We start from the raw sequence: 14,672 nt of genomic DNA, 5'->3' as shown, positions 1-14,672 counted from the left end.
TCGGGTGGGGGAGCTCAAAACTAGGGGCCATATTTTTAAGGTGAGAGGAGAAAGTTTTAAAAAGGACACAGTGGGCAACTTTACACTGAGAGTCGTTCATGTGTGGAATGAACTGCCAGAGGAGGTGGTGGATGCAGTACAGTTACAACATTTAAAAGACATTTGGATAAGTACATGAATAGGAAAGGTTTGGAGGGATATGGGCCAAACGCAAGCAGGTGGGACTAGTTTAGTTTTGGAATATGTTGGTGTGGACTATTTGACCCGAAGGGTCTGTTTCCATGCTGTATGACAGTGTCTAAAACCCCCATAAAATTGAAAATAAACGGTTGATTTTCAAAGGATATTAGGAAACCTTAGTAGAAGAGGTGATGCAACAGTTAAAATATTGTATTGAATATGCTGACACTCACAATATCAATTAAAAATTAAAAAGACCAGTTGTTTTCATGCAAGTGGAATATGTTAAGCACTTAACCTCTGGCTAGGAAGATTAGAAAGAGTTTTGTCAATTATACATGTGTATATATTGTACTGTACTGATGCAGGTAATGCTAACATCCATCCTCATCCTTGAAGTGAAATCAGTCAGCTATACTCTTTATGTTAATAGACGGCATTCACGGACACCAACGTGATTCAAATGTTCCTGCACTTATGCACCTGTGTTAGTTCACACATAGTTCTTATATAAATGATATTTCTGTGTGTGGATATATTATTTCAATGCAGACTAGCTTGAATTACATTAGATGCAGCAAGTTATTCATTTAAGGTCCAATCCTGTTACTAAGGTTGAAACAAAAGCTTGGCTTGCTGATGATTTCTCTCCTTTTCCAAAATCAATCTTAGTGCCCTGCCCACAGCGACCAAGTGTACGTAACGGAGCTCTGAGAAATAAGTACCTTATGTGAAAGTATAAAACTGATCTGAGCATAAGTATATTGCTCCTTTGTCCATCTAACTTCAATTTGTTTTCTGATTCTGGAAACTTTGAAGGAATTTCAACTAGCCCAGCAATACATGATCAAAACTAACTGATTCTGACTGCTAGCTAATGGAAGCTGTCCACATATAGGTGCAGCTGACTGCTAACAACCTTTGGACAGAGGACCTTGAGATACCAGGGAGTGCCAGTGCCAGTGATAGAACATGGATCAATGCCTTAAGGTGAGTTTTGGTGATTGTATGTGTCCAAGGACAAGTGGCAGAGAAGAAAGAAAAGCAGAGCTAACGACCATTTCATCACACAAACTCACTATGCAGGGGGAAGGATTGAAAGCTAAAATAAAAACAGAAAATGCTGGAGAAATTCAAGAATAGCTTCTGCCCCACTGTTATCAGACTTTTGAACGGACCTCTCATCTATTAGAGTTGATCTTTCCCTGCACCTTCTCTGCAGCTGTAACACTATATTCTGCATTCTGTTCTATTACTCTGATATACTTATGTAAGGTATGATTTGTCTGGATGGCATGCAGAACAATATTTTTCACTGTATCTCAGAATGAGACAATAATAAATCAAATCAAATCAGAAATTCAGCAAAATCTGCGAAGAGAAACAGAATCACTTTTTTGTGTTCGAATCTTATAGAACACTTTTCCATTTCATCTCTCCATAGATGCTGCCAGACCTGCTGAGTTTCTCCAGAATTTTCTGTTTTGATTTCAGATCTCCAGCACCCACAGTAGTTTGTTTTTACTGAAAACTGTTATTTCCACAACTCAGGTGTGTGGAACCCAGGCTTTCTATCTCTCTCTCTCTCTCTCATACCCCAGTGTTTTGCAAGGAATATTTGCGGATAATTCTTGATTTATCAAGGCTGAGGTCTCAAAATCGTAAAGAATTCCTAGCTCAGGCAAGCAGACCTCAGATAAACGTGAAAAGTGGAATGTCGTGTACGTTATCATTAATAGTGCTGTTCTTAATGTTCTGACATTTTTAGCAAGCACCATCATGACTAATAGCATATCGAAAGCTCAGCAATTAATTTGCCAATATAAATATATCAGTTTGAAAGTGCTTTAAATGAGCTGTTTCATTGGCATCTGAGAGAATTGAACACACAAGGAGATTGGAATGAGTAATGGCCAATCAGCTTGTGAACTCCCTCAGTAAACCCATTGGGTGCAGCGCTTGTATCCCTTCAGCCTGGACCTACAAATTGGATTTTTTTTTTGAAGCTGTATGAATCACAAGTTTCATTAATGCATTCAAAGATCTCTCATACCTCTCCTTTGCTATAACCAGCCAGCAATGAACGTAAAGAGAAGCAACAGAACAGTTAACTAAGATCAGGGTCACATCCAGATTCAATACTTCAAAAGCGTGAGCCACAGGTAGTGATGCTGAAATACAGTGGAAACTTTCAGCAAACCGAATCCAATGTTCATCATAATATATTTAATGGAGATGTTAATCATAAAAGGAGATTGGACTCTAGGTAAACTTAATGAATGTTCGTAAACTTAATGAATGTTCGCAAACTGCTTAAACAGGATAATGACACTGGGCCAAATCTTCCCAGCCATTGAACAAAGTGGGCATTGATGAATCAGTTCAGAAAACAGGATGAGATCGACAGAAATGATATTCTTGATGTTGACAGGAAAAAGTCTGATTTTCCAACCAACCTTTGAATCTCACTAGTGTGGCGAGACGCCTATTTGCATGTATTTGCATACATAAGCATGTTACTACTACCTTATCCTGCCTCATTGATGCAGTGATATGCAGATTCCCATTCTTTCACCCGCCAATTTGATTTCATTTGGTTTGATTTATTACTGTCACGTGTAAAGTGAAAAGTGTTGTCTTATGTGCTTTACAGCAGACCGTGCCATGCAAGTGCAACAGGGTAACTAGAAACTAGACAGTGACAATTCCCAAAATGAAGATTGGGGGGAGTGGGTACTGCAGCTCTCTGCATGCTTTTCTGGGCTTCCATCTTGGACGACAGCTCCCACAGTCTCAGGGCTCCCTCCAATGGCAGTGACCACCATTCCCCCAGTGGACACTGACATTAGACATGTACCAATCTTACCACACCATCATAGCACATCTCCAAACCACCTACAATACCATTCTGCAGTTCAATGGCTGGACCACACTAGCACCTCTCCTTGGAATGCTGCTGTAAGGACCCTCCCATTGCAGGGACATGGATTGGGCCAGACTGCATCGCAGCCTGTTCACCTGCTATCTTGGTTCTCACTCACTTTGTACTTATGTAAATACATTCAGCATTTCTGCTGTGAGATGTCCTGGGGTTGTGAAAAGTGTTCTATAAATGCACGAGTTTATTTCTTTGACACAGTGTAGCAAAAGCTGGAATGAGTGATTTCTTTTTCCAATAAGGTTTCTTTGCTCCAATTTTCTTCCCTTCTCTCCTGAAGACTATGATACCAAGGCTTGTCACACTCTGTGCAAGCCCTGATTCAGCACCTAAGCAGATCACCTAAATTGTTATTCCAGTGCACTGCTGAGGGAATGCTGGAAGATTGAAGGTGTCATCTTTCGGATGAGATGCTAAACTGAGGCTTGCCTTGATCCCTTAGAGTGGCTTAAACATCCCTGACATTCAAAGAACAGCAGGAATTTCTGCTGGAATCCTGACCAAACATTTATCCTTCAAACAACATCAGCTAAAAGCAGGTTAATTGATCATTATATCTTTGCTCTTTGTTAGACCTTGCTTTCGCAAATATTTGCTGACAAAATGATTGTTACTGTGGTCTCCAACATGCATTGCAGAGTCTCTGGCAGTTGATCTCACCAGCTGCCTGCATTCACTTACCACATGCACGTTGATCATTGTACTGCTGCATGACTTCCAGAAGATGCACGGCTAGAGAAAAGTACGTGTTCTCAGCAGCTTTGTCTAGCTTGTAACAACGTGTTTCAGTTTGGTCCATATGGACTAGCATTGCAGGATAAACTAAGTTTGTGGTGGCAGTGCAAATGAATATATTAAGAACTGATGGAGCTAATGGGTGAAATTAGTACATTACAGTATTGGAAACATCGAAGGCTATTTTTTATTCCTTTATTCATTCATGGGATGAGGGTGTCGCTGGCTAGGCACATTCATTGCCCATCCCTAATTGCCCAGAGGGCAGTTCAGAGTCAACCACATTGCTGTTGGTCTGTAGTCACATGTAGGCCAGATCAGGTAAGGATGGCAGTTTCCTTCCCTAAAGGACATTAGTGAACCAGATGGGTTTTTCCTGACAACGAACAATGGATTCATGGTCATCACTAGATTCGTAATTCCAGATATATTATTGAATTCAAATTCCACCACCTGCCTCCCATGTTGTTTCCATGCAGACTCTCTGCTCCTCTATCCATTCTCTGTAGACCTGCAGTTTCTTTCTTCAGCAGCTTATCAAACTGGTCTGTGCAGGATGAAGAAAAACTAGAAGAAACACTGCCACACCCCACATCCAAAATTTGAGAGCAACACAAGCGGATTAGGGCCTCAAAAACAGATTACAACCACAAAAACGAGATTCCCTACAGAGTGGAAACAGGCCATTTGACTCACCGAGTCCACACTGACCCTCTGAAGAGCTACCATCCAGACCCACCCCATCCCTGTAACGCTGCATTTCCTATGGCCAATCCCCCTAACCTGCACATCTTTGGACTGTGGGAGGAAACCAGAGGAAACCCACGCAGACACGGGGAGAATGTGCAAACTCCACCAGACAGTCCTCTGAGAGTGGAAGTGAGCCTGGATCCCTGGTGCCGAGAGGCAGCAGGGCTAACCACAACTTCCATGCAGAATGGGAAATGGATTTCTGTTCACAGTTGAAAGAAAAAAATCTGACTTATATGTTACCATGTTTGTATATACCAAAATATATCAATAATTAAAAAGGGAAATTTAGACCAACATTACACAATAAATTGTGGGTCTGGGTGGGATGCGCTGAGGGTCAGTGTGGACTTGTTGGGTTGAAGGCCCTGTTTCCACACTGTAGGGATTCTATGATTCAAACTCAAGGACAGTTTCCCCTTGAACAGCATGCTTGAGGTAAAGAAATTTGACGAGCCGAAAGCTGTTTTAAAAGCTCAATAGCTTTTTTTTTACTAAACCAGCAGCAAAGGGTAAAGGCTGCAATGAAGTGTTATTTCGTATTTAATATCTGTTAAAGTAACGCACAAAATCATTCTCAAATAGCAATGAATTAAAGTAGCAATGACAGTGGCCACTGAATCTTTATCCAAAGATTTTAAAAACAAAGATAAAATAATAACGGCAATACAGACCACAGCATTAAGTGCTTGATAGCAGCAAGATAAGTGAGATTGTTGTTCAAAGGTGTCTATCAGCTACTACAGCAGGATTGTGAATGCTTCTCACTGCAGTTTATGGATCCATTGACATTACCAACACAGCCCACCTGACAACTAAAGAAGATGTTCTCATCCTTTTGTTCCATAAAGAGAGAACAAGGATGTGCATATCTACAATGAACTGAAAAGATACATGCTTAAGACAAATATTTTCCAATCAAGAAATTGGTTTCCATCAAAACTGGTGGTGCACCAGCAATGCTTGGGTCAAACACAGGCTTTGTGGTATTCTAGAGAAATGATCCTGATTTCTTCTCTTTTGTCAATTACCATGTTGTCACAACTTACTGGGGTTGCCCGTTGGAAATCAAGGCCTTATTTCCCAGAGTTGTCACAAAAGTTAAAAATTTTTTTTTAGATTTCAGCTTTTAAGATTCTAAGAAGTACACAAATATTCCCGAATTTACCTGTCTCATAGACCAAGGTTGACAGAAAGCATGAACCACGTTTCAGTACCTAACAAAAAAAAACCATTACAAAGTAATTAGATTTTAGCTACAAGTAAACAATTATGAACTATCGGCATATAACTCTACTGATTAAAACTTCATGTCCCTTATAATCTCCCCTTTATACAGACAGAGGAAAAACAATTGGTTATGGATGAAGAGATCATTGGAAAAAAGAAATCAGTCGTTCCCGTTCACAAGTGTTCTGAGACGTTCCCTATGATTCTTATGCTGGATAGAATACTGCTTCTCAGTTAACCTTTTCTGGATGCTTCCACTGGTTTGCAAAAGGCACAGGGTGGTTGGTTCACTTATTAAAGGTCTCTAGCTTGTTAATCACAGAAGGATTGATAATCTAGTTTTATTCAGACTTAAAGTGGCTTTTACTTCAGAGAGAGAAAGCTTTTAAGCTGGCAATGACTCAAAAGCTTCTCCTTATCCTGTTCACAGACCGAAACTGTTCACATGATTGTCAGCAGGTAGAAGACCCTTGCCATTATTAACATGGTCATTTGACCACAAGCCAGTCTGCTACACGTTGCCAACCAAAGCTCCATTTGTACACAACATTTTGGCTCCAGCTCATCTGCAAACTAAACTTCGATTACTGCTTGAACAAGTGGCAGAGTAAGTGCTGCTCACTGTAAGTATCAGGTGACTCGCTGTCAAAACATGCAACACCCATACAGCAATCTTTTATTCTTAAAACAGTTATTTTCTCCTTTAGTCCACGATTAGAAATATAGGAAACATTAAACAAAGTTGTTAACACTACATAATCCTACACATAACACTACAGTTAGCATTAGCAAGTATAATTATGGACACTTCTCACATAATAAAAATTAATAAGGTTGTAAATTCAATTCGAGCAAAAACCCTTCAGCCCCACTTGTTTAAATCCTTACTCAATGGACTCACTGCAGCCTACAGTGGACTAATCCTCTGTGCTAATGTGACTTGGTTAATTCGAGGTTAGGTCCTACAAAGATTTTTAGATCTGATATCTGAAATTGTCACTTCTTCAAAAGAAAAAATGAAGTGTGCAGCGAGCTGCCAGACAATGAATGGTTGCTTTGTTCAGGCATAACATCAAAACTGAATGAGCTGAACTGTGAATTACAGGGATTGGACAAAGATCTAGCACATATCATCAGCTCTGTTAATGTATTCAGATTGAAACGGGGTCTGAGGTCCACCAAATTTAAAAACAAAATGATATAACACTACCTGTGTCTGGAAAAAATACAAAAAAAGAAAGACAAAAATAAATTGTTTCAGACTTTCTGTGCACACCTGCAAAAGTTAGCAGAAGAATTCAACAAACAATTTCAGGAATGTGAAGGAATGATTTGTCGTTTTTGTCTCAAATCCATTCCTTCAAATAGACATTGATGTGTTGCCGGCAAAATTCCACCAGGTGTGTCATTTACAAAGCAGTGGAATTGATATGGAGATAATTATTGTGCAAAATCATATTGAGCTGAAACTCAGATCGAGGGACAGCGATATTTGGGGACTCATAAACAGAGAAAAATATCCACTTCTATCATCCTGTGCTTTTAAAATGGAAGTTTACTTTGACTCCACATAGTTCTGTGAGACAGTGGTCACCCAAATGAAGATAATCAAGTCAAAATGTCACACTGGCCTTGAAGATATCCATTTGCTGGACTGTATATAACCAGCAGTCTCAAACCACAAAACAGGCTTCAAGGTGTTCGCAAATAATATGCAGTCACAGGTATCACACTGAGACTTAGTGAATAAAGGAAAGAATGTATAATTACATAGATATGGTTTTACTTTTATATAACATCAAAAATAAACTGTATTCTGTATTTTCTTAGGGATAGATTCTGGGTTGCTCCTAAATTCAAAAAGTGATTTTGTGCTTAAAAAGGTTGGAGAACACATAACGCATTTCAGCAGGAACTTATCCTGAGGATGTGAAAGGTTCTTTATGACTACATGTTTCTTCTTTCTTAACAATCCATTCTCGTCCCAACACATTCTAGTAACTAGCTCCAAGTAGCAAGGCAATGACAATTAACAGGTTGACTAAATGTTTTAGTCAGATTCAGTCCTAACTTGACACATGCACTTCCAAGCAAGATTTGCTGGATAACAATCAGGAATGGGAGACCAAACTGATTCTTCCCCTCCACATACAGACACTGAGGCCAAATCATAGAACCCCAACTGTATGGAAACAGGCCACTCAACCCATCAAGTCCACATCAATCCTACAAACAGCATCCCACTCAGACCCAGAACCTTACCCTATCCCTGTGACCCTGCAAATTACCATGGCCAATCCACCTAACCTGTACATCGTTGGACTGTAGGAAGAAACCGGAGCACCCAGGGGAAACTCACACAGAAAGAATGTGCAAACTCCACAGTCACCGGAGGGTGGAATTGAGCCTGGGACCCTAGTGCTATGAGGCAGCAGTGCTAACCGCTGTGCCACCCCTGTATCAACAAAATGTATCAATAAAAAACTACTGCCATTGCTGAGATGATTTAGCTCAGCAGAGGTTTGACTAGGACCTGAAGGTTAATTCAGGAGCATGACTGAGAAGTAATTGGCCATTTTTTTCCATCAGTTTGCCACATTTAACCTTCACATAAGAATAACTGAGGCTGCTTACAAGGCTGGAACAGGTCAAGTGCAGTCTCTGCTTTTTGTTTTAGTCAAGTTTAGCTGCAATCATAAATGTAAGGTTATTATGCTGAATAGAATATTAAACCACCATCTAATCCTGCTTTGGGCTACTCTTAGCAACTGGCTCACTGCCGTATAAAACACTTTCATTGTAATACAGGAGAAAGTCAGGCTGCACTGTTTAAACATTCCTTCCATGTGACTCCTGTAAATACAAGCAGTAGGATTGTTTGGCTGAGCCATTTTCCCCTTGACCATCAGGTCAACTCAGGCAACAGGTCTGTGTAATACCATGGTGAAAAAAAAGCATTTTACAACACAACGTGATCCAAGGCCTCAGATTTAAGAAAAATAAAAGTTCTATGAAATGTAAGGTATTTACTGAGAATGCAAGCATAATTAAAAGCATTTTTAAATTTAATAATGGGATGTAGGCGCCATTGGTTTGACCAGTGTTTATTGCCCATATCCATTGCACTTGGACTGAGTGGCATGCAAGTGTATTTCGGAGCTCAGTTAAGAGTCAATCACATTGCTGTGGCTCTGGAGTCACATGTAGGCCAGACCAGGTAAGGATGGCAGATTTCCTTTCTTAAAGGACATTAGTGAACTGGACGGATATTTAGAGCAATCTTCATTGGTTACACAATTGTCGTCATGCCAGATTTTAATTCCAGATTTTTATTGAATTTGAATTCTGCCAATATGGGTTACAAACCCACGTCCCCAGGACATTAATCAGGGTCTCTGGATTACTAGTCCAGTGACATTACCACTGTGAAACCATGACGCCAAATCTCTTCAACAGAACCAAATACAGTCAGCAACCCAACTATAGTACCTCAAAACTGACACCCTCTGGACCATGGTTGTGCTGGACTTCGGATATTTCCAGATTTCAGGTCAACATTTCAGACTTTGCTCAGTTTGGGTCAAGGGTTACTCGGAGCATGGAGATGTATTATGTGCAAAGCAGCATAGCCACTAACTAGTCATATGTAGGGTATGCAGAGTAGTTTGATCTTAGAGTAGGATAGTAGGTTGGCACAACATCGTGGGCCGAAGGGCCTGTGCTATGCTGTACTGATCTATGTTCTAGTCAGGAGCAACACTGCACGAACGAAATAGCTAATAAAATGACCAAGGTAAGTTTTGCCTCAATTAAAATTGATGTATGGAAACTCATTAAAAAAATGCTTTCACACACCAGAACTGTCAGATTAGCTGGATTTGAGATATGAGTATATGAGAGTTCTTTCTTGTAGTCTACATTTCCTGTAAGTGTTACTATTGCTTCCTGTAACAGCTTCCTTGTCACACTCTGTTCACAATCACTCTATTAATACTAAAAATCATCTCTTCCAACTGAGCAGAACCAATACCACAGACACGTGGTTAGGCAGAAGATACAAAAGTTTGAGAACACATACCAATAGATTCAAGGGCAGGTTCTTCCCCACTGTAACAGACTTTCGAATGGACCTCCCATATATTAAAGTTAATCTTTCTCTGTAACTGTAGCTGTAACACTATAATCTGCATTTTGTTCTATTACCCTGATGCACTTATGTAAGGTATGATTTGCCTAGATAGCACGTAAAGCAATACTTTTCACTGTATCTTAGTACGTGACAATAATAAATCAAATCAAATTGTTAGCATATAAAATAAGCTAACATTCTTAACCAGGGCCTGTAAAGGGTTAATTGGATTCTGATAAAGTAGAATGGCCTTTTAAGGATTGGTGGATAAGATCCTCCAGCTGAATGATGAGGGAGTGTTTGATGTTGCTCTAGTGGGAAAGAATAGAGATCTGTGTTGTTTGACAGGACTGCACACTGATAACAAGAATTCCATTCTAAAAACATTCGTTGGATGGAGGCGAATATGAATTACTGATGTCAAGCTGTTATATATTTTGGCAAAATGGACATTTTTAAATCAGTATTTAAACTAATTTAATTCTGGTACCTGATATTCAACTGACATCATACTGTACCAGCTTAGTACTTAATCAGTTTTTCAGTACATTTACATCTGGAATGAGACTTTGTTACAAACCATACCATCCAATCTTACGTCGTCAGTAACAGTCTGTGAGTGTGGTACAATACACACACTGACACACCTTCAGGATTTCAGATCTAACATTCCCTTGAGCTGAGATGATGAGTAGGAGGAGGATTGTTGAATGCGAATGAAACACTACAGCTTAGTTTGATATCCTTATCTTTCACTGCTCACATTTCCCAGTGGAGTCTCTGAATAATAATTATCAGTAATTCTGCTTGTTTTCCCTCCTCCATAGCCTCAAGGTAATTTAATTTTGCCTTTGGTGAGATCACATCTGTAGCACAGTGTTTACTTTGTATCTTACTCGCTTGAAAAGAGCATCATGTGATAGAGAAGATGGCTCAGTGCGAAGATATAGGAAAATGTTAGCATTTAAAGGAATGAATTATCGAGAGCAATTAACTGGAACTTTCTGGAAGGCTGAACTTGATTTTATGTTTGAGAGGGAGAATGAAGAGAGTAAAGCTTTAAATTTCAGCAAGGCAATCATCAGAGGTGAGAAATAAATTGACTGCAATAAAACCGATTGGAGCAGTTAATGAGTAAAGCCTCAGAGGAAAAGTGGGAACTATTCAAAGAGGATCTTGATACAGATCAAATTCTCGCAGGGCCCCTGATCATGGGAATAGGGGATGTCCAGGAATTTGTCGAAACCGTGGTGGATGGGTAAGTAGCTCCCAGGTAGGCCCAAAGCCCAAATACCAGTTCCCCACCATTGCTGTTCTGTATCCTCGCTGTTTTAGCAGCTCAGTGAGGGTGGTTTCATTTTAGTGGAAGAATGCCCTTTGGTGAAAGGTAGAAAACATCTTGGATAATCTCCTGACCAAGTGGGGCGGCTGCGTGTAAGCAAGGATACAAAAACCTGTCCATACCCTATAAGGCAAAAGCGCTACAAATGCAGTTGCACATTGTCAGCAATTGTAAATATTGTTAAATAGAGACTAGTAGTTGAAGCTCTTTTGTCTTACATACATCTGAGCTAGAACACAAGAAATAGATCTGAACACAAGCACACCACTTTATTCAGCGTGAGAAGAGGGTGCTGATTGGTTAGACCGTCATTGGTGGAGAGATACAGCAAGAACAGTTAACTGTCAATTTCAATTCCCAGAGCAGGCAGGTAGATTCTGATTGGACAGGATGTTGCCAGAGGACACAGCAGAGATTGGCTATCTCCAAGATGACTTTTTTTCAGAAAATGGTACAAAGTTTGTACAAATTCCATTTTGCCTACATAAAACAGGGTCCTGAGTAGTTTTGGATTTCAAGCAGCTGCAAATACATGACACTGCAGGCTAACTGATGATGTTAAATTGGTTCCTGGTTCACTCTGAGCGCAGCCTTGATTATTTAATGAATATTTCCAATGGCAAATTTAGATCTAATGGTGGACAATCTTTTCTGAGATTGCAAGCACAGGCTGGTTGAGCTTGAGTGGCAAGCTGCCCACTGCAGATGGTTCAATATATTGCACATTGTTCAATATGGTCTGTCAGTCAATGGGGTGATGATTGATTGATTTTATTGTCACGTGTACCGAAACACAGTGACAAGCTTTGTTTAGAAGTGGTACAGGCAGAACACAGCAAGCAAAGGATGCACAGATCAAAAAGACTTAGAGGCATACAAGTTACATTGCAGGTTACATTATTTGAGGCTAGAGTCCATTCCACAGTCTGATAACAGCCGGGAAGAAGCTGTTCCTGAGCCTGCTCATGTGTGTGTTCAAGCTTCTGTATCTCCTGCCTGATGGAAAAGGTTGTAGCAGAGCATTACCGGGGTGCAAAGGGTCTTTGATGATGTTGGCCACCTTTCCACGGCAGCGAGCCATGTAAATAGAGTCCATGGATGGAAGGTTGGCTCCTGTGATGGTGTGGGCTATGCACATACCTTCTGTAGTTTCTTACAGTCCTGGGCAGAGCAGTTGCCATACCAGGCTATTATGCACCCGGACAGTTTGTTTTCAATGGTGCATCTGTAGACATTGGTGAGGGACCTTATGGACATGCCAAATTTCTATATCTGTCATCACACCGGCACTGAACCGCAGATATCACATCACAGGGGATCTTCGATTTATGAACATCTAATTTATGAGCAATTGTACCTATGAGCAAAGGATGTAATTTTAAAGACCCAACACATGAACATGTCCTGTACTTATGTACGGCTCATGCATATTGTTCTGCCCTGCATGCTGACTCCAGTACAGAACCCATTGACAACACAGGGACCGCCTATACTGGTTGTGGGGTGGGGGCAGTACGTCTTTTTGGCTCGAGAGCAGAATCCAGTTAGCAAGAAAAAAACAACTCATGGCTTAACTACATAGTAGCGGTGGGAGACAGCTAGACATTCAAATAGTTGAGACATCTTCCACTTCCAGGGTAATCTTTGGTAGAAACAAAAACAGAAATTGCTGGAAAAACTCAGCAGGTCTGGCAGTATCTTAGAGAGAAAACAGAGTTAATGTTTGGGATCCAGTGACCCTTCTTTGGAACAACCTGTATTAGACTGTGTATCGGTCAGGGCCACAAGTGGTGAACATAGCCCTTTTGCGATTAAACTGCAACTGATGATTTGATCAGTTTACCCACTGTTATACAGGATAGTTTTGAAATGCCTCATGTCAACATCAAGCTTGTACAATGAGCAGATGGCTAGGATCCTATTCATGAGGTAGTCAATAAGATTGGTCTTGCAGCATGTGGGGCTATAGGCATCTCATATGTATATTGACCAATGAATGCTGGCTTTCGGTAAATAGTAATTGAGAACTCTTTGACAGATTTCTCAACTAATACATCAAGAAAGGAAGCCCTGTTTAATTGCTCCATTTCAATGTTAAATTTGAGCACAGGATAAAGTTATTAAGCTATGCAGACATTTTTTGGTGCAGCTGAGGATTTAAATATTGCAAGCGTGTCATCCATATCTCAAAAATTTGCATTGTCAGCAAATGAGGTTGAAAGATTGCATCAAGCTGAAAGAAGAGGATTATCGAAATACAAGAAAAAATGGGACTGCTTTAATTGTGCTACAACCAGATCCTCGGTGGGGTTCCCCAACTTGTTACCGTTCCAGATGGAATACCCCAAATCACTAAGCTCCTGGGTGAGAAAGAATGAACCAGCTCCCCTTCTTTATTCTACCCCACCTCCTCAGTTGGTGACAGCAAGGTTAATTTGAAAAGATTTCCTTCCTTACAGATGCCTTTCTCCCACATGAAATGAATTTATGTTTGAAAAGGAGCCAATGTAGACGGAGTTCATTAGTTTCTAAATATGAGAAACAATTACAAAGCAACACACATGCACAGATTATTGAGAAGTGAGTCCAAGAAAAGACAAGAGTTAAAAGCTATATAGATCAGACTTAGAGATTAAAAAAACTGCAGTTGCTGCAGTCCAAGGGAGACAGACAGGAGGCGAGAAAAACACAGCAAGCCAGGCAGGATCTGGAGCAGGAGAAGTCAACGTTTAAGGTATTACCCTTCTTCAGGACTGGATGTAGGGGCAGGGGGAGCTGCGGTTAGAGCCCTACCTACCCCACACCCAGTCCTGAAGAAAGATAATACCCTAAACGTTGACTTCTCCAAAATAGATCAGACCCTCTGGGTTGACTGTGAGTAATAGATTGTGGAACGTTGATATTGATCAATGATATTGGAATTTTTACCTTGGCAGTTGATGAAATCCTTTTGTCTTCTTTCTTTTTTGGGTGGCAACTCTCTGAATGAGCATCCTTCTGTTGTCCTGTTTTCCTTTAACTGCCTTGTTAGCCAACTGACTTGCAGTATGCAGAATGAAAGAATCTTTTTACCTGCAATACAGGGGTATTAGTGGGTGTTTCTTTGACTGCGATCTTCAAAGCATACTAACATTTGAACCCAGGCTAGTACACACAGGCACCTCAGTTCACCAGCATGCCTGCTTTCACTAACACATCTTTCACAACTAATATGGACCAAGGATATAATCAGTTTTTGGTAATAGATAACACAATGTGGAGCTGGAGGAACACAGCAGCATCAGAGCAGCAGGAAAGCTCACATTTCAGGTCAGGACCATTTTTCAGAAATGGGGGAGGGGGAAGGGAGCTCTGAAATAAATAGAGGG

General features: G+C 40.4%; 1 long non-coding RNA gene across 1 annotated transcript; it reads right to left on the bottom strand.

The window, feature by feature from the left end:
- Positions 1-4,240: 4,240 nt before the first annotated feature.
- Positions 4,241-14,362, bottom strand: LOC125485841. The gene is made up of 3 exons (XR_007264540.1): positions 14,233-14,362; positions 5,772-5,820; positions 4,241-4,400 (listed from the first exon to the last, which is right to left on the bottom strand). It is a non-coding gene; the product is annotated as an uncharacterized LOC125485841 (long non-coding RNA).
- Between the last annotated feature and the right edge of the window lie 310 nt (positions 14,363-14,672).

This window comes from Rhincodon typus, chromosome 23 (genome assembly GCF_021869965.1).
Source record: "Rhincodon typus isolate 14 chromosome 23, sRhiTyp1.1, whole genome shotgun sequence".
NCBI lineage: Eukaryota > Metazoa > Chordata > Chondrichthyes > Orectolobiformes > Rhincodontidae > Rhincodon > Rhincodon typus.
This window is presented reverse-complemented; position numbering and strand designations above follow the sequence as displayed.